The 25,732-nt window shown below is 43.1% G+C and overlaps 1 protein-coding gene across 8 annotated transcripts in view; it reads left to right on the top strand.

Annotated features, from left to right (window-relative positions):
• Positions 1-25,732, top strand: part of TLN2 (talin 2) — a 450,559-nt gene that overhangs the window by 164,506 nt on the left and 260,321 nt on the right. For all 8 annotated transcript variants that reach the window (XM_036843237.1, XM_036843236.1, XM_036843229.1 and 5 more), the window contains one exon: positions 20,007-20,082. The gene's annotated coding sequence lies outside the window, so the exon portion shown is untranslated. The remainder of the gene's footprint in view (positions 1-20,006; positions 20,083-25,732) is intronic.

Raw genomic sequence — 25,732 nt, 5'->3', positions numbered from 1 at the left:
GGGTTCTCTGTGTCCTTCTGAACAACTCCGGCAGCAGGGGGGAGCCATGGGAACCTTCATCTTTTTCCTTAAATAGGAAGTTCATTTTTCTTCTGCTCTTAATTGTAATACCTAGTCATTATAGAAAATGTATAGCAAAATTAAAAAGTAAAAGAGAAACACCCATAGCCCCACCACTCAGGAAAAATTTGTATTTTGACTAACTTCCTATCAGATTTTTCCTCCATGGAGTGGGTTGGTTGTGATTGTGCTGTAAGTACAATTTATTCTGGTTTTTCTACTTTTTACAGAGTAAGCATTTTCTCAATGTCATAAGCAGCACTTTTTCAGCTATATATCTAGTCAAGAGAATGAAACCCTGTCAACTTAGCCCCTTCTTTTGGATCTTCAGGTTGTTTCCAAGTTCTTATTAGCATGAAGAATGAAGGTTTAGAGTCCTAATATATCAAAGCATTTCTGCATGTAAGATTATTCTGTGATGATAGATCGCCATCATTGTGATTACTGGCTCAAGGGGCTGGGCATTTCAAAGGCATCTGAAATGCATTGTCAGAGTACTTGGCTAAAAGAAAGCGCTGACTGAAAAGGTTGTACACCTTTATGTGTCCCAGAGATGCCTGGAACCTTGGTGGAGGGTGAATTTGAGCAGAAGGGGGTTGGAATCCGAGCAGTTAGCCGATGTGGCCTCCCCTAGGGGCGGTGGCACTGCTGACAGAGTGACAGGACCTTGCTTGAGTGTGAGGTGCGTGCCTTTATGGGGGTCATTAACTTTAGCAAGAGCCCGTTTGTAGATGAAGATGACACGTGTGGTTTAGGACCTCAGGAACTCCCTCTTCTCTGGTCCCCTATGGTTCTTACGATGTAACCATTCACTTAGATGTCACCGTTCCTGTTTGGATGGAGGGCTTGAGCCCCTGATACTGGGCATGAGCATTTTTATGTACCTAATTATTGTTGAACCCCATTAGGTAGTGGGGTCAAGGGAAAGGGGCCTGGGCAGTGGCTGAGGCTTGGGCCAGGGACGGGGGCCCATGCCGCAGTGGGGCTTAGGCAGGGGCGCCTGGCACAGAGCACTGCAGCGGGGCTGGGGGTGTTACAAGCCTCCCGGGCTCGAGTGAGACAGAGCAGAGTGTGACCCGGGGCTGAAGACACGGGCTCTGGAGTCTGCTCCAAGTCACCGTTCCGGCTCCTGCACCAACTCGCCCAGCAACCTGGGGGCAAACTGCTCAAGCTCCCTCTGCTTCACTTTCCTCAGGAAAAGGGCCAGTATCTTTTTACGTGCAGCACTAAACGATATTTTTCAGGCCTATATATGTAAGAGGTATCAATTTAAAGAAAAGGCAGAAAATGATGAAATCAAAACCCAGAATAAGTAGTTACCTCTTAACGTTGTTGAAAGTTACACAGTGGTGTGGCTGGTGGGAAGTCCTCAGGAAGTGTCAGCAGAGGTGGTTGATGGTGACAGCCCTTTATCCGAGGGCCCTCAAGGCGTTGGAGTTTTTTCTCCCAGACCCTCCGGGTAGGGTTGTGGCTTGGGGTGGTGCTCTGCCCGTGACAGGTGGAATCACTTTTCTGACCATTCCCCAGAGCTGATGCTTTGGAAAACATCTTTGGCCCGGGCTTTCAGGGCCAAAGACATATCCTCAGCCCCACCTTCCTGAGCTCTTTAGGGGCTGCAGGTAGAAGCGTTGGGGAGATGCCCAGGTATACCCTGACCCGGCCATGCTGAGATGTTGAGGCTGGTTAGGCCCAGTGTTGGACCATGGAGTAGCTTCCCAGGGCCGTCTTAACCAATTACCACAAGTTGGGTGGCTTATGTAGGGGAGGGAAAATAGTTTTTTCTCTACCTTTCTGAGTTCTTAGCTGAGGTCTCCTGTAATAAAAGATTAACAAGAGAAAAAGAGAAGTTTATTGACATGTATCACCTCATGTATAATGGGAGATGTACATGGGGTAACAATGAGTAACTCTAAGAAGTAGAGATAGAATTCAGGCTTAAATACCACCTCAGTAGGGAAAAGGGAGGGAGATATAGGCCTCTTTGGAGAGAATAAGGGATTTTTAGGGAAGATGAATGGACTCTTTGAAGAATAGATGGGAGGAATGATAACAAAATTTGTCTGGGTGTGCTGTCGACTTCCAGTCTCCTCTCCAGAGGTGAGTCGGTCTTCCCTGGTTGATGAAACTCCAGGGGAGGGATTTATACAATCAAATTGCTTTTCGAGGTTTATCTTGAGGCAGATAAGGGGAGTTCAGAGAAAGCCTCTGCTTGCATTTGCTGTTTCTCCCTTTCCTACAGCTCAAAATAATCATTATCCCAAAGAGGCATATTTTGCTACCTTTCATTCGCTACATCAGAAATTTATTCTTTAACAGTTCCAGAGATCCGAAGTCAAAACTGGGGTGTTGGCAGAGCCATGCTCCCTCCGAAGGGTCCAGGGGAGAATCATCCCTGACCTCTTCTCACTCCTGGTGGCTCCAGGACTGCCTTGCCTTGTGGCTACCGCGCTTCACACGTACGCCTGTCTCCTATGGCTTCTCTTCTCGCTCTTATAAGGACACCTCTCATTGGATTTAGGGCCTACCCATGTAATCCAGGATGATCTCAACTCAGTATCCTCAGTATCCAGATGTAAATCTGCAGACTTTTTCCAAATCAGGCCATATATACAGGTTCCCATGACTAAGTTGTGGACATAGCTTTTGGGGGGCCACTATTCAATCCCTTTAGGCCAGAGGTTGGGTGTGAGTTCTCACAGGAGGACTGAAGGGTCTGCTCTGACCTTCCCTCTGTACCCCAAAGCATGGACACTTGGGGCAGGGCATGTCTGGTCTGGCCTTCTGGGTCTAGCGCCTCAGCACCTTTCTAGGAGACACCGGGAGATTGAGAAAGTTCCCATCAGAGGCTGCATTAGTCCAAGCATCGGTGCTCAGGATTGCCAGGATGTCGGGATCTCCATCTCAGGCACACCTTGGCTCCCAGACTTTCTTGAATGGATAGCAGTTGGAGTTCACATGTGGTGTTGGTACAGTCTTTAGTCCAAAATCTCTTGGCTTCTCATGTAAGCAGGTGAACTTGGTAGTAATTGTAGCCGCAGTTGAATTTTTATGATAAAGTGGAGTGAATGGCTGTGAAAAAAGCAGCTCTGTGGCCCGTGAGAGAAATTGTGTGATTGTGCAGATCAGGTGTAGCTGAATTTCAGTTACCAAAAGTATCTATTATATAAACAGGCCACCTATGTGAACGTAAATAGTAGAAATCAAACAAGAAGAGAATCTATGATTGGTCACCATGGAGGTCAATGGTGGGTTATATTTCAGGGTTAACAGTCAAGCTAAAGATAGTCTTTCCTGGCTGTAAAACTACAGTTGACAGAGCAGTAATCAGGTGTGAGTTTGTTCTCCTTTCTGCCTTCTTTGGGTCAAAGTGCTGTTAAATTATTTGGTGATACTTGTTCTCCCTCTTCCTTCCCTCACTGTGTAGCTTTCCTTATGCCCCTGCCCTTCTTCTTCCTCTTCTCAAAGCTCTCCTGTGCTGTTGAAAATCTTATTGCCCTGTTGATAGGAACTTGTTTTCAAAGTGGTTGCAAAGGGATTCCATCCAAAAGTTGGTCTTTGCATCCAAACTTTTCCATCCAAAAGTTTTGCAGATTGGACTTCTTGAACCACGTTCCCTCTTCGCCACCATGGGAAAGGATGCCAGACTATTCCTTGGCTCTATTCCAAGTGTGTCAACAGCCAGTTAATTTCCAGTTCACCAAGGGCAGAATAATCTTGGGTAAACATGGCCGTTGGAAAAAAGCAAATATTGGTCTTGGCAGTTGTAGTCTCTCAAGTGTCTGGCCCCTCTTGTGTTAGTGAACAAAAAAAGAGCTACACCAGAGAGCATGGCATCAAATACTACATCTGGTTAAAGAATATTGGTAGAAATATATAAATGCAGGACTTGTAAAAGATAATATGATTCTCCCTTCCTCACTCCCTCCCTCTCTGAACAAGTCTGAATCTTCCTTTAGCCCTTAATTTTACTTGTTTAAGCCTGGTCTTCTCAACTTGAGCCCATTGACATTTAGGCCAGATAATTCTTTGTTGTGTGGGGTGGTCCTATACATGGGAACATGTTGAGCAGTGTCCTCGGCCTCTACCCATCAGATGCCGGTAGCGCCCCTCCCTAATTAGTTGTGGCAACTAAAAGTGTCTCCAAACAATGCCGAATGTACCTTGGGGGGCAAAAATCACCACTGGCTTAAGCCAGTCCTTTGCAAAGTGGTAGCACATAAGGTGTCCTGAGTTTGGTGATGGAAGAGTAAGGGTGTGTGTGTGTGTGTGTGTGTGTGTGTGTGTGTGTGTAGGGTAGGGAGGGGTGGTGGTTCGATCTCTCAACCGTAACGCTTATTTCTTCTTTTTAAATTTATTTATTTTATTTATTTATTTTTGGCTGCACTGGGTCTTCATTACTGTGCGTGGGCTTACTCTAGTTGCGGCGAGCGGGGGGCTACTCTTTGTTGTGGTGCAGGGGCTTCTCATTGCAGTGGCTTCTCTTGTTGTGGAGCATGGGCTCTAGGCGCACGGGCTCTAGGCGCACGGGCTTCAGTAGTTGTGGCCTGCGGGCTCAGTAGTTGTGGCTTGCAGGCTCTAGAGCACAGGTTCAGTAGTTGTGGTGCATGGGCTTAGTTGCTCTACTGCACGTGGGATCTTCCCGGACCAGGGCTCGAACTCATGTCGCCTGCATTGGCAGGCAGATTCTTAACCACTGCGCCACCAGGGACGTCCCTACACTTACTTCAACCCAGCTGTGCTGAATATGGTCATGATGTGGGTCTCATAGAAGTGAGGGCAGTAGGTGATTATCAAATCAACGTTATCAGCTGTTAACCTTTAGAGCAGGCTTATTCCCTGGCTTATTGTCATTCCTCTGGTGGCTTTAAGATGGGGATGCCAGTCACATCGAGGATGCCTACACTCGGCACCTTTCCGTTGCTTGATTCCTCACCTGGGCAGTAAAGCATGACCGGAGTCTGTTGGCCATCACACCTGTGAATCAGTCAAACTTACTTCATGTCATTGGAGGGGAAGGTGCCAAACTTGGATGTCAAGGTGACACACTGGGCAGATGTCGTTCCTGGATCTTCTCAAGCGTGACTGCATGTATGTGCTAGTCGTGCTTCCTTAGAAAACTTAAAGAAAAAAAGACTCCACCCCTATGGAACTGTTGATCTACCTTTAAAGCCTTAGGCATTTTCGTCATTTAAACACACTTTCAGAGTTTCAAGTGTGTTGCAGTACTGTCATCAAACTGACACACCTAGGTTCCAAACAATGTACTGTACCTTCACGTATTGCCTCTCATTTATTTGTTTTTGGTGTTTAATTGGAAATTGGAAACATCTGCAGAAGGAGAATGATCAGAAGTGGCTCCTGTGTCCCCATCACCCAGCTTCAGTGATTATTAATGTACAACCCATTTTGTTTCATCAAGAACCCCTCCTTCTCACGTGATTAGTTTGAAATAAATCCTCAGCATTGCATTTCATCTGTATATATTTCAGTATGTAACTCTAAAAGATTGGGGCTTTTTTTCCCCCCGAAACATAATTATCATCTCTAAAAATAAATGAACCCGTATTAAACCTAAAAGCGCCTTCATACTAAATATCTTGTTGCATTTGGTTGATAACGTCTCTTAGGTCTCTTTTAGACTTCTCTATGCTTCTCTTCATCTAATCACGATTTTCAACGGCAGAACAGGTACTGGAAACCGTCTTTCATTCTCTTTGTGTCTGGTGTGTTGGTATGTGGAGGTGCTATGCCTGGTGCCTGACCTGGAAGGAACTTAATAGGTACCTGCTTGTTTTCAAATTCTGTGAGTTCTTCCGTTCAGGTTCTCTGGCTTGACGTGGTGCACAGTCATTTTCTCAAGGGATACTCAGCTGACAGGTATCTTGAATTGCCCGGCAGCTCCTCTGCACACTTCTGCGCTTAGGTGGGCTGCTGTCAGCCTCCCCTCCCCTCCCCTCCCCTCCCCTCCCCTCCCCTCCTCTCCCCTCCCCTCCCCTCCCCTCCCCTCCCCTCCCCCACCCTTAAATGAGGCTTTTTAAACCTACTCTCTGCCCGACTTTTCTGCGCCAGCATGTGTGGTAGCAGCCAGAGGTCTGGAAGTCCATGAAAACTGAGTACCTAGTGACCGAGCGTTCTATGAGTGACGAAACTGAGCTCGGAATGCTGCTTCCCAACACTTTGATTCCAGGCTCCTTCATGGCCCCTGCCTTTCCTTAGTCACTGCTTCCCTGGCGGGACACTCCCAGGGCCCTGGGGTCTGGAGGAGGGGTCTGACTCCCTGCTGCCAGCTCCCAGTTGCCCTTCCTCCAGTTTCCGTAACCACACCCTGAGGCAGGTGTCGATTTTCCCAGAAGTAGCGCCCCTCCCGTGTGTCCTGATGGCACCCCACTCTCTGCTCTCTGACCTCCCCGAAACCTCCCTATCGACACTCCTCCTTTCCTCCCACCCTGTTAGGCTCCCCCGCTTGCACTTCCTCCTTGACTGGGGACTGGAGCTTCCTGAGCCTTGGAGGATGAAGACTGCGTGGCTTCCCCTGGGGACACTGCTAGAGGCTGGTGACCGCACACACTGGGGGCCACGGCCTCTCCCCACGTGGCGTCCTTTTAGGGGCCCCTGCTCCACACACACACTCAGGTTGCCCGGGAAGCACGCAGACTTCTCAGCTCGCTTGAGTCCCCTTACCCCGCCTCCTCCTTGGCACCCACTTTTCATAGAGAACACCCCTCCCACCCCCCATGGAAAGCAGAGGTCCCTAAAGTACCACCTGCCCCACTTCCTTCCTCTCTCCCTCCCAGTGTCCAGTGTGAGGGAAGAGCTCTGGGGCAGAAGAAGCTCCCTCTCTCCATCTCCCCAAGGTCTCCTTTCTCTGGGAGTCCCCCTTCCCCTCCGGGCTGTGGCTTCTTTTCTTCAGTCTACAACTTGCCCAAATCCCCAAAGATTTTAGCATCAAAACCCACCATCCCCGTAACCCTGAGGGATATGTGTTATTAACCCGTTTTCCACAGGGGGACACGGATGCTTAGCTGCCCAGGCACACAAACAGCTGGTGAGTGCTGGCTGTGGGGCAGGAGCGCGGATGCCTGACTCCCTGCTCAGCCCTTGACCTTGGGTCACGGTCACCGAGAAGGATACAGCCTTCTTGAGAGCCTCTCTGTGGGCTGGTACGGGACCTAAGGAAGGAGTTTTGAGAGTGACTGTGATTGAAGTGACTGCCAGTGCGAGTCATTTGGTGCTTAAGCTGCTTAACTCTCTGCCCCTTGATATTTTGTGTACCATCTGTCTTGCCATCTCGATTGTTAATTCTTCAGGGGCTGCTTCTTCATTTTTCTCTCCCTCAGAACATTTTGTACGTGGTTGGTGGTTACTAATGGGCTTTTTACTCACCTAGAAATCTTTAGCTTTTAACTTCAACCTAGAAGGCTTTTAAAAAACACCATTACTTGATTCTGCGTGTCTTTAATGAACACTTGACATTTTTGTTTAGTTGAGGTGTAATCATTCCACATGTGAACTTTAGTTTGTTTATAATTTAATATTCAATCAGGACCCATCAGTTGCATATTATATCACAATGTGATTTATAATCCATGGTATTTTATAATTGAAGAAATGCGGCTTTGTAATTGCAGTGGTAAAAATATTATAGTTTTATAGACCCTAATCCTAGCTATGTCATGGACATAGTTGTGCTTTACTCACCCTCTCCTAAGTGGTGGTTTTTCCTCCCTAAGAATGTAGTTTCAGCTCCCTTTCCCCTTTATTACCTTCTGCCTCCCAACTCCTACAGATGTAGAATGAGATGACCAGGAAATGGAGGATTCCGGTGAGTTGGTTTAGGGTATTGTTTCTGAAAGTAACCATTAGTAATTTAATTTACAATTTGTTTTGGGCTGACCTACTTTTGTTTATCAAAAAAAAAATACAAAAAAGATGAAATATTTGACAAAGACATATAAACTACAAGCGCTTTTATTTTTATTACATTCAAGCAACATAAATACTTTGTCAGATTGCTATAAAAATTTCCAAATGTTTACTCTCAATTTCTATACTTGTATTATTGCAGACCAGTCACAAACTAGTTGTGGGCAGACCACCCTGTGGATAGCACTGGGCTAGACAATGGAGGTTGTACTTAATTCATCAATTCCCATGGAGTCACTTTTATTTTTATTATTATTATTTTTAACCAAATCACTCCAACTTATTCTGATCTCTGCTGATCACAAAGAAACACAGCTGGGAAGAACTTTAAAGTCTACTGACATTCAGAGGTCAGGTGGAATGTTTGTTTGACTTTCCTTAAAAAAAAAAAAAAAATCAGTGTTCAACCCCCAGTTTAATCAGATGTTCATCATTTCATCCATTGGAAACCAATAGAAGGCAGATAAGTGGCTTTCCTCCTTCTCCTTTATGGAGAATGCCCAGCCCTCCTTTGTCTTATAGTAGAAATATGGGTTTGAATATTTTCTCAGCTGCATAGAGTGAAATTCTAATACCCAAGGTCATAACAGCCAGAAGAAATGTTATATTCTGATTGTGAGATAAAAAATAGGGATTGGGAATTGCTTTTTAAATAGCACAGCATTAAAATGTTTTGACTGTCAGTCTGATGGGGTCTGTCTGGTGATTACGTGATATTCTATGCTCAAGGTAGCTGTGATTGTCTTACTGGAACACTTAAATTAAATATTTAAATCTTAATGGGAATTGGCAGGAACTATTAGGGGAAATACACAAAATAATTCAAAAGAGAAGTCCAAGTGAATTAATTTTAGCTTTAGGGTTGTATTCAAATAACACCAGTTATGGTAGGTTGACATGAAACCTATTTACGCTGTTGTGAAAAGGAATTAGAATCTAGAGAAGCACTGCAACTAGAAATATAATGTGAGACACATAATTTTAAATTCTCCAGTAGCGACATTAAAAAAGGTGAAATTAATTTTAACGTTTTATTGAACCCAGTACATACGAAATGTTAACATTTCAAAATATAATATAGAGTTTGTTAATGGGGTATTTTATATTCTTTTTGCCTTCAAAATCGGTGGACTTTATACTCATTGCAGGTCTCGGTTTGGATTAGCCACATATCAAGTGCTCACTGGTCACAAATGGCTAGTAGCTATGATAGGTAGAGAGAAACAAAGTCCACAGTGAGGTAGATAATTTGCACGATTATGTGAGTAGTTTTATATTTCAATTACGATTTGGTCCAAAAGAATTTCAAGTGATTTCACAGTTACCTTAGAGGGGACAGCAGTGGACCCTCTGGGGGAGTCATCCCTTCTCCAAAGGCCTCTGGCTACCCACATCAGAGGTTTTTAGCAGGTCATTTCTGTAGACAGGCTGGTTAATCTCACCCAAGGGCAGGGAGGGAGCATGAGAATTGCTTTTACTTGTTCCATAAGGGCAGAGACCAGGATAGAAGTCAAGCAGGATACTGCTTTATATTTTTTGTTTTTTATTTGAGAGATTGAATTAAAAACAGATAATGGAGTGATTTTTTTTTTTTTTTTTAAATCTTTTCTCTTGTTCCTGGAGAAGACTTTGCTATCTGAATACTGTATACTTACTAATTCTGTTTTTGGCAAAGGGCAGGTAGAGGCTAGGTTACTCCTGGAAGTGAGACTGGTGCTGGGGATAACAGAAAAACAGAGAAGGGAAGGAGAAAGTCCTAGCTGTGCCCAAGCAAGTGAGCTGTGAGCATCAGATCCCTCCCGTTCTGATTTCCTCCTGGGGAGCAGAGGTCTAGTGGGAGGGGCCCTGGGGCTGTCCCGCCCACAGTCACCCAGACAGCTCCTGTGCTGCCAAGAGTCATAACTCAGGCCTGCTGAGTCTGTCTCGGGTCATCTATATCTTACTCTGTGCAGTGGGGACAGAGAGAACGAGATGGCCGTAATGTTATTGGATAAGCCTAGACTTTTTATTTTTTCTAAGTGAAAACAGCTTTATTAAGCATTCTTATTTAAAAATTCTAGTTTTATAAAATACTTATATTGAAATGGGATGATAGCTGGTATTGCTTCAAAATAATCTCCAGTGAGGGAGATTGGCACAAGGAAGTAAGAGGGGGTTTGGATGAAATGAGAGTGACTATGAATTGATAATTGTTGGAGCTGAGTGGTGAGTACTTTAGGGGTTCATTATTCTCTTTATTAGCTATTTGAAATTTTTAATAGAAAGCTTTAGGGTTTTAGATGGTGTATGAGGTTGTAAAGAAAACTCTGAAATTCTATTATCCAAAAATAATGGCCATTAACTCGAAAACATCACTTGAAAACCATCTACTGGACATTCCCTTGTGTGAAAATGCCTTGAAGAAGTACAGGAAAGTTGAGAGTCCTGATCTTGCCCTTAGAGAGATTTTATTCTAGTTCCAGAGCCCAGAGATGACACACGCGGAGGAGAAGAAAGTCAGTGTTGGCTGCAGGCGTGTTTTACCCCAGGCCTTATGCTTATGTGGTCCTTAGGTTGGCTTGTGAAGGAGGTTTCCCTTCTGTCTTTCACAGAGGAGTCAGGTGAGGCTTGGAGGACCCACACTGCCCATATGCACTCGGCATGAGTGAAAGGGAACCAGGATGCCACTGGCCTTGGGCGGCTCGGCACCAGTCTCCATGCTGGCCACTTGAGGGTATCTTATCTGTTGGAGTTGTAGAAACTTGTGGAACCAGAATTAGAAGGAATACAATGTAATGAATTGCCAAATTATGCAGAGAAATCTTCCAAGACCCATGAAAACTGAGAGGGCAGCAAGAGTAGGGGAAACCACATGGGAAGGAAGGCTGCTTGGGAAAGGGGGAACTTGGAATGACAGATCAGGGACAGAAAGGAGAACACATATGGCTCAGGAGGATTAATTTTCAAAATGTTCTGTGAGGAGGAAGAAATTTCAGTGACAAAAGAACTGTTTGTTGTAGGGTATTTGGTTTTAATGAAATGTACCAAAACAAATACGTAAAGGAGAATCTTTGGCCAGTGGAGCAAAGATTGGACGGATTTAGCCTTTTGGAAAAATGTATCAGGTGGCCATTCGTGAAGACCAGATCTCACATAGTAAGAGATATGAGTAATATGAAATATTACTTTGGAAAGATGAATTTTGAGGGATTACAGTAGCTACTAATCAGAGCCAAGGGATGACAAGTTCTTATATATAAAACAGTGTGTCCCTGATTTCCACATTATGTATACCTGAGTAGCTAACTTGTTCTTGATTAGCCAACCATCCTCCCGAAGGGCCCCATCTTATTGTCTGTAATACCTATTCTAAGTTGCCCACAAGCTCATGAAATTCCACTTTGCACCTTTATTCTTCCTGTCACTTTCATGGTGTCATATGTTGGCTCAGCACACCTGGGCAACCAGGCTTTGAGGGCTGGAGGAATGAGCCGTTATGGGAGTTCATAGGAGTTTGACATGTCTCCTATATAGGAAGGCTATCCCTTCTCCTGGCGGCAGCCCTGGGATATTCCATGGTAGTGGAAGGGTTTTTCATTGGCATGGGAAATTAGATGGTTTACTTACTTGAAGAAGTAGTATTCTCTCTTTGTGTCCTTCAGTTGAAGGATTTCAGTACAGAAGTTCTTGAGGAGCTAGTGTTGGAAGAGTAGCCCTCAAATTGAAGGTTGTGGTGGCAGTGAGAATAAGAGTGGGAGAGGATGCTTTCTCAGGGTCACTTCTAGCAGGTTGGAGCACTGTGTAGGACAGCCCTGGTTCACGTAGCAGCCTCTGCTATGTGCAGGTGATGTCCAGCTGGCCAGTGGAGCCCAGATCCTCCATCACTGCTTCTATGGGTCAAGCTCACCTTGTCTCACTCTAAACCTCTCCCCAGGCTGTGCCATAGGAGTGTCCCTGGCTTCAGTGCCTGGGGGGAATTTGTGATACCATACCTCACCCTTTTCTTCTTGCTCATTTTATTTTTACTTTCATAGACTTTATATTTTTAGAGTACTTTTAGGTTCACAGCAAAATCGGGCAGACAGTAAGCAGTTCCCACATACCCACTGTCCACACGCATACACAGCCTCCCCCACTATCAACACCCCTCACCAGAGGGTACATTTGTTACAATTGATGAACCTACGTTGACACATCATAATCACCCAAGGTTCATACTTTGCATTAGGGTTCACTCTTGGTGTTGTATGTTCTATCAGCTTTGACAAATGTATAATGACATGTGTCCACCATTGAGTATAACACAGAGTAGTTTCACTGGCCTAAAAATCCTCTGTGCTCCACCTATTCATCCCTCTCTCCTTCCAACCCCTAGCCACCACTGATCTTTTTATTGTCTCCATAGTTTTGCCTTTTCTAGAATGTCATTTGGTTGGAATCATGCAGGACGTAGCCTTTTCAGATGGACTTTTCACTCATAATATGCATTGAATGTTCCTTGATGTCTTTTCATGGCTTGAGAGAGCATTTCTTTTTAGTGCTGAACAATATTCCGCTGTATGGGTGAATCTTTTTGCTCTCTTTGCTGCAGCCTCTCACCTCATCTTCCTAAAAGAAATGCCCTGCTGGTTGATGAATAACACTTGCCTCTCCATGTGCATCAGGTTGCAGTGTTGGTGCCTGTGTGACTCTGTGCTCTCCCAGGGTCCAAGCTGGAGTGAGCATAAGAGATGGTCTTTAGGGGTTAAGATGGGGAATAGCTTATAGGAGGGGGAATCTTCTTATACTGTTCTCTAATTGTTAAACCTCAAAGCCTTTGTTTGCTTCGGGATGGGAAAAAAGGCATAATTATGAAATGGTGTAGTTCCTTCATTGACACCAAGCCAAACAGGAGAGACACTGACTCAAAGACACTATGTTTGTGGCAGGAGAGTGAGTCATCGGCCAATCCCTGGGACTAAAAGAGGAAAGCAGGGGCAGGGGCGGTGGGGGGGGGTTTAACTGGAACCTTGACCTTGAAGAACCAGGAAGGAGGCTTATGGAATGAGGCAGCCCCTTCTCTTCAGTGCGGGTGTGCATGTACCCACATACACACACATACCCCTGACTCCATCCTGACCCTGCTGTTGTACCCCAGCCTCTTAAAGTCCCCTACTCTCATCCCTGGTGTCTCAAAGTTATTAATCATACAACATATGTTCATTAATTTTTCAGATACCTACTGAGCATGTAATGGGTATTACGAACTGAGCTCTGATCTGAGGCGAGAACTCTGGGGGGAGCCATAGCTCCTGCCCTCTGGGAGCTCACAGTCTAGTGTGGACTACAGACACTTAAATAGATTGTTTTTACATTTACCATATTAAGTTGAAATAAAGATGTGGTCTGTGAAGCCTCCCCGGAGTAGGTAGAACTTGATGGGACGCCAGGTGAATTAGGGGTGTGGGGAGGCCATTGTAAGCGTGGAAGACAGGAGGTCAAAGACCACTGCAGGGGAAGCAGTGCAGAGGGTGCAGGGTTCCAGGAGGAGCGTGGGCTCGGTGGTGCTGGGGCACTGATTCCCAGGACAGGTGAGGCGGGGGGTGAGGAAGTGGGCCCCAGAGATTCCTGCAGTTGGGGAGCTGAGGACAGACTCAAATGACTGTCCTGGATGGTTTATTCTCGGGTGGAGGAGGGCTGGCCCGCAGGTGGCCCTGGGCAGGGCTGCTGCAAGAGATGGGACTCTAGCCCAGCTGAAAGTTGGGAATTACCAGATAGGAGCACCCTGGCATTAACAGCTTTGTAGGAGGAATGGGGTTGTGGAGGGTCTAGTCAATTTACCAATAATTTTGTGAATGACCAAGGAGGAACTGAAACACTCCTTTCCTGCTCTTTCCTCTTCGTCCCCTTAAAAAAAAAAACAAAAAAACACAGTTGTTAAAGTTTTTTTTAAATGCCTTGTCTTATTTTGTCATAGTGAATTGGGTTTAGCGAAAACATTTAAATTTTTATGTGTTCATTTGAAGATGTTGCAACATCTCAGGGTTATTTTAAACATTAAGTTCATAATATTGAAGTTCCTTCTAACCCAAAAGTCAAAGGAAAAATATTCCTTTTTGGGGGGGTGTGTGGAGGGGGGGTGCAAAGGATGGGAGATAATCGTGGGAATAAAATGGGCAAAACACACTTTTTTTGAGAAAAAAGAAATAGGAAATTGTTTGAGAGTGAGCATTTCAAAGTCAGTTTAACAAAGCTGTAGAGTGTGTCTTTTGGCCAGTTGTAAAATGAGTTAATGATACACTTACGTAAGCTTATTTATTCATTACTTTATTCAGATAGTCAAATGTTTGTGGGACATCCTTGTACCTGCACTGTTCAAGGGCTGGGGGAATAGCTATGGACCAAGGAGAGTCCCTGTTCTTGTGAAGCTTACATTCTAGCTACTCGCGTTACTAATTTAGTTTTATTGATACTTTTACATAAAGACACGTACCTATAAGTGAGAGAAGGGGAACAGTGAATTGTAGAACCACAGGGAATTCACGGCATCTCTCAAGTTGTCCAGTTGTGAAAAGCACCTAAAGACTGAAGGAGGTAAAGCAGTGTAATTAGAGCACTTCCCTAGCTCTCCTAGTAAACACGAGTTTCACACTACTTTGCATTAATATCGTTTGCACTGTGAACTGATCTTTAGGGGAGTGGTGCCTGGTCATGTCATTGCTGAGTGTGGTGGGGCAGAGTGAGCCTTCAATAGTCATTTGCATAAAATAACTAATTTTAACATTATTTTCCAAGCTGTTGCCTGGGGCACTTGTACCAAGACGTAGACCACAAAGGTAAAGGGATCTGTGTACAAATAAGGTTGGGGCCACTTATTTATAATCCACATTAGCACATTAAAGTGTCCAAATTGTTCTGCCTTAGCAGAACTCCTTAATTTGGTTTAAACCAGCATTTCACACATTTATATTAAGATTTTTTTTTTTTTTTTTTGCATGTAACACCTCTTAGTTTCTAGTTTGCTGGAGTGCTGCTTTTAGAGGCATACAGAGGGATTTCTGGAGCCTTTCTGCCTGCAGAGGACAAGGCCATGTATCATTCCTCATCTCTGAAGGCCTTGGGCATTGGTGCTTGGAGCTTGGCTTTACTGAGTTTCCTTTGACCCCAGGACCCAGCCTCTAGCGGAAAGTCAGCCAGGGGAAGCCATGAAAAGAGAATTGGACATTTCCCCCTGGAGGCAGATACCTTCTGACACAGTAGAGCTGGACTCTAATCATCGAGCTGTGCTTTCAGTGAAAATGTTCTCGGGGTTTCAGAGAAGAAAAGAATAATCCTTGCCAAGTGGTAGAAGTTGGAGGAAGTTGGAAGAATTTTGTTTTCACAATTCGTCCTCTTTTCTCTCTTTGGCTCTTCCTGTCTCTATTTTATGGCTACTGAAAAATTACTTGGTTTCTTTCTTCTTGGATTTTGTTTTTGAACAATTAGTAATAAATGTGTCAAATGTTAGTGATAACTTCAAGCTAAGAGTAGTATATTCTACTCATGTTTGGCTAGAATCTAGTGGATTTCCTGCTGCTTTGCTTGGTCTTACCTTATTCAAGCACTTGGGATGGTTGCCCATACAGGCCCATCTTCTGATGTTTATGCTCATATAGATGGTACCGGACAAAGTTTGAGTGTCATGTTACACTGTTATCCATCTTTTAATGAAATCTTAGGACAGATGTGTTCTTGGCTGCTTGGGGTCTGACCACATAGTGCAATTTCAGCCATATGCATTGTGCAGGCCCTTCATGGCTTGAGACCCCCTTGCCTCCTCACATCCCCTCCGACGTGGCCCCGCCTTCCTGTGGGGATTTCGTCAAGGGAGATGTGGAAAACAAAGAGTCCATAAAACTCTCATGGTGAAAAATTGCCGTGTAGAGTCTTTCTCAGATTACTTAATGTGTTTTGCTTCTTTAATGCTGTTCAGATGATAATCAATTACAGATGTACCATTTACTGGACACTTAACTGGGCTCCAGGCACTGTGTTAGGAACTTCACCCATCCATTTTAATTACATTTCTCCATCTGAAATATCTAAGTATTACTATCTCTGCTCTGGTGATGAGTGACCTGGGACTTGGAGAGGTGTGTGTAAGCTTCCTCAAGGAAGTAGGAAGTGGTCCAGGATGCAGAAACAGTTAAGTCCTGCTACTGGTGGCAAGCATTTGAGCCAGCAGCTTTTGCTGCTTTTTGGTCATCTACATATGCCTCTCAAAATACTCCAGAAGAGGTAGAACGTGGGAGCTGCCAAGTGATTTATCATAGGATCCAGAGAAGGCTGCTTGAAGGCAACGTTCCTTGAAGTAACAGGCTCCTGGTACCTTTAACATAAGTTTCTATTTAATTGGAAGGGTCTTATTCATGTCTTATTCAAAATAAGCATTTTGAATAGGTAAGTGTCCTACATAGAGACATATTCTGTTCCAGGGTTCTCTAGGGACCTTGCTCCCTGATCAGGCAACTATGAGTTTCTACCTGTGGGCAGTTACCATCACAGCTTCTGCTGAGCTGGAGCTCAAGCAAGACCATGTTTGACTCTTGAGCATTACTCATTGCTTTAGATATATCACCACCTTTAATCCTCACAACGGCCCTTTTTCTGGGCATTACTACAGAGGAAGAAACTGAGGCACACCGAGGCCAAACAACTAATAAATGACAGAACCAGGATCAATCACTTTACTTTAAACCGCTGTGCTGTTGCTTCCCTTAAATGCAGTGTTCGGTGTCATAAATCCTAATGCATCTCAGCCTCAAATGTGGATTTACCTGGTTCCCCTTTCTATCTATTTAGAAAGTTGCCCCTGCCCTGAGGAGGGCTCAGAACAGAGGCCAGCAGCTGGCACTGGGTGGCCTGTGGGTTTGAGTTATGCCCTGGAGGCATAGATACTTAGTTAAGTCTTAGATTGCTCATCTTTAAAACTGGTTAGTGGGGGCTTCCCTGGTGGCGCAGTGGTTGAGAGTCTGCCTGCCAATGCAGGGCACGTGGGTTCGAGCCCTGTGGGACCCTGGGAGGGTCCCACATTGCCGCGGAGCAGCTGGGCCCGTGAGCCACAATTGCTGAGCCTGCGCATCTGGAGCCTGTGCTCAGCAACGGGAGGGGCCGCGATAGTGAGAGGCCCGCGCACCGCGATGAGGAGTGGCCCCCGCTTGCCGCGACTGGAGAGGGCCCTCGCACAGAAGCGAAGACCCAACACAGCCATAAATAAAATAAATAAATTAAAAACAAAAAACAAAAAAAAACTGGATAGTCGTTCTTGTCCTCTTTCTACCTTCTAGGGAAAGTTTTGGGGGGGAGAAGGAGCCTTCAGGAGATGAAGGGAGATTAATTAGATTTGTATTTGACATCTAACACACCTCTAAAAGGGATTTGTATATTTGTGGCTTTTTAGCCAGGTTTGTAATTATGGTATTATGAGGATTCGTGTATTATGTGGAACTTCTGAACCTTTAAAAATAGGGCAAGGAGAAAAGTAAATTTGTTTGCTGGAGATAAATTGAACATAATGGGCCCATTATGGGAATACATTTCTATATTTTCAAGTCTAAGTAGAAAAAAAAAAGCTCTTCATATATAAATATAACCCAATAAAAATAAATCTGCAGAGTGGTTAAAACATGATAATGGAGACTATTTTTACCATAGAAGTGACCCATCTGGACAAATATGTCCCCTTTGTTTTTATTCTTATTCAAATAGTCTTTTCATCAGTTCTCATATAAGTCAGGAACAAACCCCCCTGTCTCTTGAAGTCCTATTTTTGCCTTCGTTATACTAGTTTTGAGCTGCTTGCTTCAGTTCCTTCGGCTGTAGGTCATAAATAATACATGACATTGTATACGATAAATCTTCATTCATGTGATTACAAGATTTACTGTTGTGTTTTCAGATGGAATGGGATGATTGAGAAGGTGGGAAATAAAAAGCAACACCGTATTACATGGTGTGCCTTTGGTCACAAATAACAAGCTGACTTGAGCTAGCTTAAGTAAAAACAAGAGATTTATAATAAGGATACAGGTGTGTCTTAGGAACTAAAGGCAAGGACGAAGTGGCCCTCAGGAATGAACAGGAACCAGAGAGGAGGAAGGGACCTCTCTAATCACAGCAAGCACACGTGTGACACAAATGTCACTAAAGGAGGAGAGAGAAGGTGACAGAAGGAAAGTAGAAATCCATGCAGTGTATTACTTTACACTCCAGCATGAGATTAAAAAGCAGCTCCACTGTGTTCTTTGGAAAAATAATTCATGCTCATTATATGAAATTCAAACAGTATAAGAAAAGCAAAAATTTTTTAAAATTTGGATAGTCAGGGGCAACCATAACTATTTTAACAAACATCCTTCTAGACATGTATAAGGACATCCAGCAACAGACGTGCACACGCAGAAATGGTATCATACTTTGCATGGTCATTTACCTGTTTTATTCACAGGTAAAACAGGTCATTTACCTGTTTTATTCACTGATATGATATTCTCATATCAGTAAGTATTAATAAAAACTTGTTTACTTGACCTCATCTATTTGTGGACCTTTAGGATATTTACTTCCCACTCCCTGCCCCCAATGATTATAAACATGCTATGTATATCCATTTTTCCACTTTCACAAGAATCTACTTTGAGTAAATTCTTAGAGAAGGATTGCTATATCACAGTGTGTGCCATTTTACATGCTGACATAGTTGCCAAAGCGGCTACATCACAAGCTAGGCCCATAACAACAGCTACTGTCAGTCTTGGGCATTGTTACCAACCTGACAGGCAAAAAATAAGAGCTAGGTTTTCTAAAGTTGTATTTTTCCATTGTTAGTATAGTTGAGTATCTTTTCATATGTTTATTACTATTCTATTCTCATGGGAAGTTCATTTGCTTTGTCTGGTTTGAGGTGGAATATTAATTTGCTTACTCACTTTTAAGACATTTTCACATAAGGATAGCAACCTTTCATATGTCTCTTGTATGAATATTCTACTTAGTTTATTTTATCTTTTGACCAAAGTATCTAGATTTGTTTGTTCTTTGTTTTTATTTTTGATTTGTTTTTGCCTTTCGTGTATTTGAGATTTTAAAAATGTTGTCAGCCGAATGTCTCAGTCCTGGAGTTTCACATTTTGATGTCATGTTTAAAAAGGCCTTTCCTATTTCTGTATTATAAAACTATTCATCTGTATATTTTTCTAGTACTCATTTGATTCTATTTTGAGTTTATTCTCTTTAAGTAGAGAGAGAGAGTGCTAGATTTTTCCCTCCTCCTAAATAGCTAACCATCATCATTTATTAACTAGTCTCACATACCTACCCAGATTAGATTACATGTACTTGGTCTGTTTCATATGAATACTTGGTTCTATAGCTGCGTGTTTATTGTTTCATTGGTTCATATGTGTGTTGTTAGTCAGATCATTGTTTAGTTGTGGCTGGCCCATTTTGTTTGCTTCTGCAATTATGGTGCTTCTCTGCTTCAAATTGGGTTTGCATGAATAAGCTGCTAAATGCTTAGTTATCAGTGCCTCAGAAAACTGTGAATGAGATGGGAACAGTTGAAACAAGAAGGGACCACTTCACAGATGGGTTACAGCAACTAAGGAGGAAAAAAGTGAATAAGACAAGAGCTCATGGATGCTGATTTTTAAAAAGAATCAGAGTGCAGTACCAGTGATTTTTGTTTTAAATATAGGTGGGGGCAGGAAGGAGGATGTATATATTTCATCTTTGTTTAAATTCAAAGCCTTTAAGCATTCCTATCACAGGGAAGAGAATAATGTGGTTTTGCTTCAACTGTAACATAATTTTGGTTTTCAAAATAAGTGTCTTGGGACCTCAATTCCCTGTTGGTGAAGAAAATTCCCAGCCCATGTGTTGCAGCGGAAATTCATTGTTTCCTGAGTTATTTCCTTTCACGCTTAGTGTGAGGGAAATGACCAAATGTATAGATTGAGATTTTTTTTTTTTTGAAAACTGATGTCTATAACATTACTTGATTCTGATGATTTTTATTATTGTTTTAGGTATTGCTGCTGAAGTCTTCTCAGATGCTTCAGGACATCTTCAGGGAAATCGACTCTACATAAACTGAGAATTTAGGTGAGTCCTTTAAAAAAATATTTTATTATCCATTGGCCACCTCTTGCATTGGTAAAGTTTTACAGAGCGTTAAAACATTGTCACTTCATACTGTCTTGTTTGATTTTTTTACCACAGTTCTGTGAGACAGGAGTGTAGCTTCCTGGTGTTATTACTTCCACTGCTGTGTGATTTTTTTCCACCTGGTAGTTTGGTCGGGGGGGAGGGGAAGGCCTAGAAGAGGAGATGAGTAGCTGTTTTTTTAACTTACTGCGTGAATTCTCATTCATTCCATATGTTTGCCTCATAATTTTTGGGGTGGGGAGGGAAGTGCTAGATGAGGAATTAATGTAGAAGCTTCCAGTAATCTTTGTCCTAAAACTATTTGGTAGTTCCTGGAGCTCTCCAGGGATGATGCACAATTGCTAAAGCGTGAGATGAAGTAAACTTTGGTTACAGATTATTGGTTTTCCCCATCTGGTTGTCCTGGTTGTGGCTGCCTGCACCCAAGTAGTGTGTATGAAGTGCCCTGGGCAGAGACAAAAGACGCTCTTCTGCAGGTCTTGGCTGTGCCTCAGTTAAAGTGTGACAGGTTAAAAAGAATTGGTTCATGCTCCTACCCTCCAAAACCGTATCATGGCGCACCAGACGTATCAGTTCTGTTCTTGACCAGCTGTGCAAGTGGGGACAGGTTAATCTCTGCTAGTCTCCAAGTCCTTATCTGTACAATGTAAGAGGTTGGCCCAGCCATGTCATTCCCACACTTTTAGGTTTTGTGGAATAGAAACAAAAAATTTAGGACCAGTTTTTACTAGATTCTTTGGGCTGTACGTAAATAAAGTTGGTAATTGTTGAAGCTGGATAGTGCATGAGAGTTCTCTATTTATTTATATGGTAATCTCTCTATTTTGTGTTTAAGATTTTTCATAAAGATTTTTTTTAAAAAGGTTGGCCAAAAAGTTCATTCCGGTTTTTCCGTAACATCTTACAGGAAAACCGGAACGAACTTTTTGGCCAACCTAATAACTACCATGTACTAACATCATTTCATGAAAGAAGAAATATTTTAATACTAAAAATGTAAGAATGTCGTGAATTTGTCTTTCAATTGTGTGTTTAGCGTTGTGAAAAACTCTTCATTTCCTTCCTCTTTCTTGTTGCTCTGGTGACCACTGACCGTTAGCCATGGACTAGCGCTGGCCTGGGGACTGGTGTTTGGGAAATATTGGGGTGCATGACTGATAAGGGCTCCTCTACCTCTAAAACTGTGTCATTCCTCTGAAGCAGGAAAGAAATATACTCTAGTTATACATCGGTTATTTCCAGAAAATACTGTGACAGCTGGCATGGTTGAACACAGAGAAGTCAGAGGTCAAACAAAAGACAAGGGATTGTTGTGCTGGAAAACCCAAATAAAAATGGCTCATCCATGTGAACGTTAAATTTAGCTGTGAGCCACCTTGCAGTCAGTGTAAAAGTGAAACTTGACAGTGTGTTGAGTTCTGATAAAAACATACAGAATCCTCCCTTCATACCACTGTGGGCAGCCTCTGGCCAGGTGGTGTTTGACAGATTAGTGTCTGTCTGCCATGTGGGGATGCTGAGAGCTAGGTGTGAGAAGGGCTGAATGTCTAACTCTGGACACAATTGCAAATGCCAAGTGTGAGGAGTGCAAAGATGGGTAGGGGTCAAGTACATGGTCAAGAGTTATGAGCTGAGGGCAGTGGGATCAGATGTGTACAGGATAGGAAAGAGTAAAGGAGCTGTCCTGCCCTGGAATCTTCTGGGTGTCTTGGCATGGACGTTGTCTTTTTTTTTTTTTTTTTAATTAATTTATTTATTTATTTAATTTTGGCTGTGTGGTTCTTCGTTGCTGCGTGTGGGCTTTCTCTAGTTGCGGTGAGCGGGGGCTACTCTTCGCTGCGGTGCGTGGGCTTCTCACTGGTGGCTTCTCTTGTTGCAGAGCACGGGCTCTAGGAGCGTGGGCTTCAGTAGTTGTGGCTCGCGGGCTCTAGAGCGCAGGCTCAGCAGTTGTGACACACGGGCTTAGTTGCTCCGCGGCATTTGGGATCTTCCCGGACCAGGGCTCGAACCTGTGTCCCCTGAATTGGCAGGCGGATTCTTAACCACTGTGCCACCAGGGAAGTCCATGGACGTTGTCTTTTGAGGATCTGCAGACAGCACTAGGTGGGCCAGTCTAGCTAAAGGGCCTAGGCGCAGTGGACAGGAAACACGTCAGATGTATACCTTTCCCATAGATTTCAGATTTCAGATCCAAAAACAGCATACCAAGTGTATTCTTATGCCATGGGTCTATAGAGAATGGATGAGTGTGCTTCCTGTTTACTTCTCCTTGGAGTGTGGGGATGTGTTGGAGGGGTAGGATGGGTAGAGGACAGAGGCAGTAATGGACTGAATTATTAGGACAGTGAAATAACGTGAGGAAGGAGGAGCAACAGTTCCACATAGTTTAAGATGCCTGCCTAACCCTGACTGCTTCAAAAGTTCTGTGAAGTTAACCATGGTCTTTGTTGATTGCAACATGGTGGTTCAGTCCTTTTGAACTCCTCCCTCAGTGATGTCTGGCTTTCCTGTGTTTTAACATTCCTATTTTCTGGGAAACTTAAATGAAATTTGACAGACTTACCTGTTGTTTTCCCTTCTGTCAACCCAACACTTTTTTTTTTTTAACACAATTTCATATGGTATTCCCAAAGTATAATTTTCTCTTTACTCATATTTCCATGTATTTTTTAAAAACATCTTTATTGGAGTATAATTGCTTTACAATGTTGTGTTAGTTTCTGCTGTGTAACAAAGTGGATCAGCTATAGATATACATATATCCCCATATCCCTTCCCTCTTGCATCTCCCTCCCAACCTCCCTATCCCACCCCTCTAGGTGGTCACAAAGCACTGAGCTGATCTCCCTGTGCTATGCAGCTGCTTCCCACTAGCTATCTGTTTTACATCTGGTAGTGTATATATGTCAATGCCACTCTCTCACTTCGTCCCAGCTTACCCTTCCCCCTCCCTGTGTCCTCAAGTCCATTCTCTACGTCTGCATCTTTATTCCTGTCCTGCCCCAGGTTCTTCAGAACCATTTTTTTTTTTTAGAGTCCATATGTATATATGTTAGCATATGGTATTTGTGTTTCTCTTTCTGATTTCACTCTGTATGACAGATTCGAGGTCCATCCACCTCACTACAAATAACTCAATTTCGTTTCTTTTTATGGCTGAGTAATATTCCATTGTATATATGTGCCACATCTTCTTTATCCATTCATCTGTCTATGGACACTTAGGTTGCTTCCATGTCCTGGCTATTGTAAATAGTGCTGCAATGAACATTGTGGTGCATGACTCTTTTTGAATTATGGTTTTCTCAGGGTATATGCCCAGTAGAGGGATTGCTGGGTCATATGGTAGTTCTAGTTTTAGTTTTTTAAGCAACCTCCATACTGTTCTCCATAGTGGCTGTATCAATTTACATTCCCACCAACAGAGCAAGAGGGTTCCCTTTTCTCCATACCCTCTCCAGCATTTACTGTTTGTAGATTTTTTGATGATGGCCATTCTGCCCGGTGTGAGGTGATACCTCATTGTAGTTTTGATTTGCATTTCTCTAATGATTAGTGGCGTTGTGCATCCTTTCATGTGTTTGTTGGCAATCTGTATATCTTCTTTGGAGAAATGTCTGTTTAGGTCTTCTGCCCACTTTTGGATTGCGTTGTTTGTTTTTTTGATATTGAGCTGCATGAGCTGCTTGCATATTTTGGAGATTAACCCTTTGTCATTTGCTTCATTTGCAAATATCTTCTCCCATTCTGAGGGTTGTCTTTTCGTCTTGTTTATGGTTTCCTTTGCAGCCAACACTTGGTTTACTGCCTGATTTGTATGCTTCAATTGGGTTGCTTCTATCCTAGGGATATTTATTTCACTGCCTTTTTGTTTGTTTTTGGAAAAGCTATATCAAACAACAATGGTGACAACAGAAACATTTATCTTAAATGTGTAGGAATATGAGAGATGATCTGAAATGTTGACATTTCTGGAAGTGCCTCAAGTCATGAATAAATGCTCGAGGAACTTTTATTTTGACATAAACTAGAGGAAGTAGAATTGCTTTAAGGGGTCTGGGCCAGTCCAAGTCTGAATAAAATTTAAAGAAATGAACAGTGTAATCAATCAGTCACGTTCTGAGCCTCTCAGAAGGCCAGGCCATACTGGGTGAGATGTTGTAGGGATGAGCAATTAAGAATGTGAGACAGCCACGCTTCTCAGGAATAAACGTGATGCTTTAAAGCATTGCAAGCATGTGAGGGAGATGAGAGAGATTGATGGAGAGTAGATGGAGGGGAGCATATGATAAACGATTTGTTTGGTGTTTAACTTAATGACACATGGTATATTCCAGATTTGATCATAGATGCAGTAATCTGAACTTATCTCCATTTTCCCTGCAGGCTGGTAAGAAAAATATTTTAAAACTGATTTTAAATGAAAAACATTATTTTTGGCCCTCTGGGAATTTTTAGTTCCCAGTGTTGTTTAGGGAGGGTATTGAATCTGTAAAATTCAAGGCAGGATCTACATAGCTATTTGTTACTCTGTATCTGTAACTTAAATGCTATACGATGTCAGAAAAGATAAGTTGTTCCTGTGCTTGCTTTTCTTCATTAAAAATGTAATCTGTTATGCACTTTTGTCTTCCTGCCGTCCTCCATTAGCCGGATTCCCTAGGTTGCTCTGCTTGTCGACTGTAGGCATTGCCACTTGCCACCCCCTGTGGGCTCCCTGAGTGGCTGGGAGTCCTAATTAGCGTCATCTCACTGGTCAGGATTTCCAGACACGTGCTGTGGTCCTTCCTCTGCGGTCTGTACTTGGTAAATGTTTCAGAACAACAACAATAACCATTTCCAGATTGTTTTTCGTAATTAAATTTAATCCATGGGTGTTGTAGAATGTGCTGTTCCTTAAGCTTTTTGGCTAATTATGCTCATCAGTTAATTTCTTTCAAAGTTAAAAAGCCCTCCTGGAGAACTCAAGATTTGAGCCTTTGCTGTCTAAGAATTGATTGGATTTCATGGACTCAGAGGCTCTGGAATACTTGTGCCTATAGAACATGTGTCTTGAAAAATGACTCTTTTTTGTAGCTGTGAAGCCCCATATTCTGAAGATCTAAAATGACCATCAAAGCCTTTCTATTCCGTTTACAACAAGCTGTCCAGAATTGGACAGTTTTCCAGAACTGTAAAATGACTTGTGCACTTGTAGAGTTTAAACATGACTTGACTAAGATTAAAATAAAGTAAACACACTGTGAGGCTGGCTGCAATCTTCTCCACGTACCACTATCAGGCCCAGTAGAAGCTGAGAAAAATCCTACTGCTGTGATCTAAACAATGGCCTTATAGAGGATCTTGCATTAACCAAAAAAAAAAAAAAAAAAAAAATTAAGTAATGCATGCAAATGGCTAAAAATAGAAAATGCTTCAGAAAAGCTTCTAATGGAAAGGAACAAGTATCTTACACTCTCTCTTCCTTCCCTTACTAGCCTTACTTCTTAGAAGCAACCACTTTTTACCCCCTGTGGATCATTTCTGCTGCTTTTTTGGTGATTTCCACATGTATAAATATCATGCTTACAGCACCATTTCTCCCTTT

This window comes from Balaenoptera musculus, chromosome 2, assembly GCF_009873245.2.
Source record: "Balaenoptera musculus isolate JJ_BM4_2016_0621 chromosome 2, mBalMus1.pri.v3, whole genome shotgun sequence".
NCBI lineage: Eukaryota > Metazoa > Chordata > Mammalia > Artiodactyla > Balaenopteridae > Balaenoptera > Balaenoptera musculus.
This window is presented reverse-complemented; position numbering and strand designations above follow the sequence as displayed.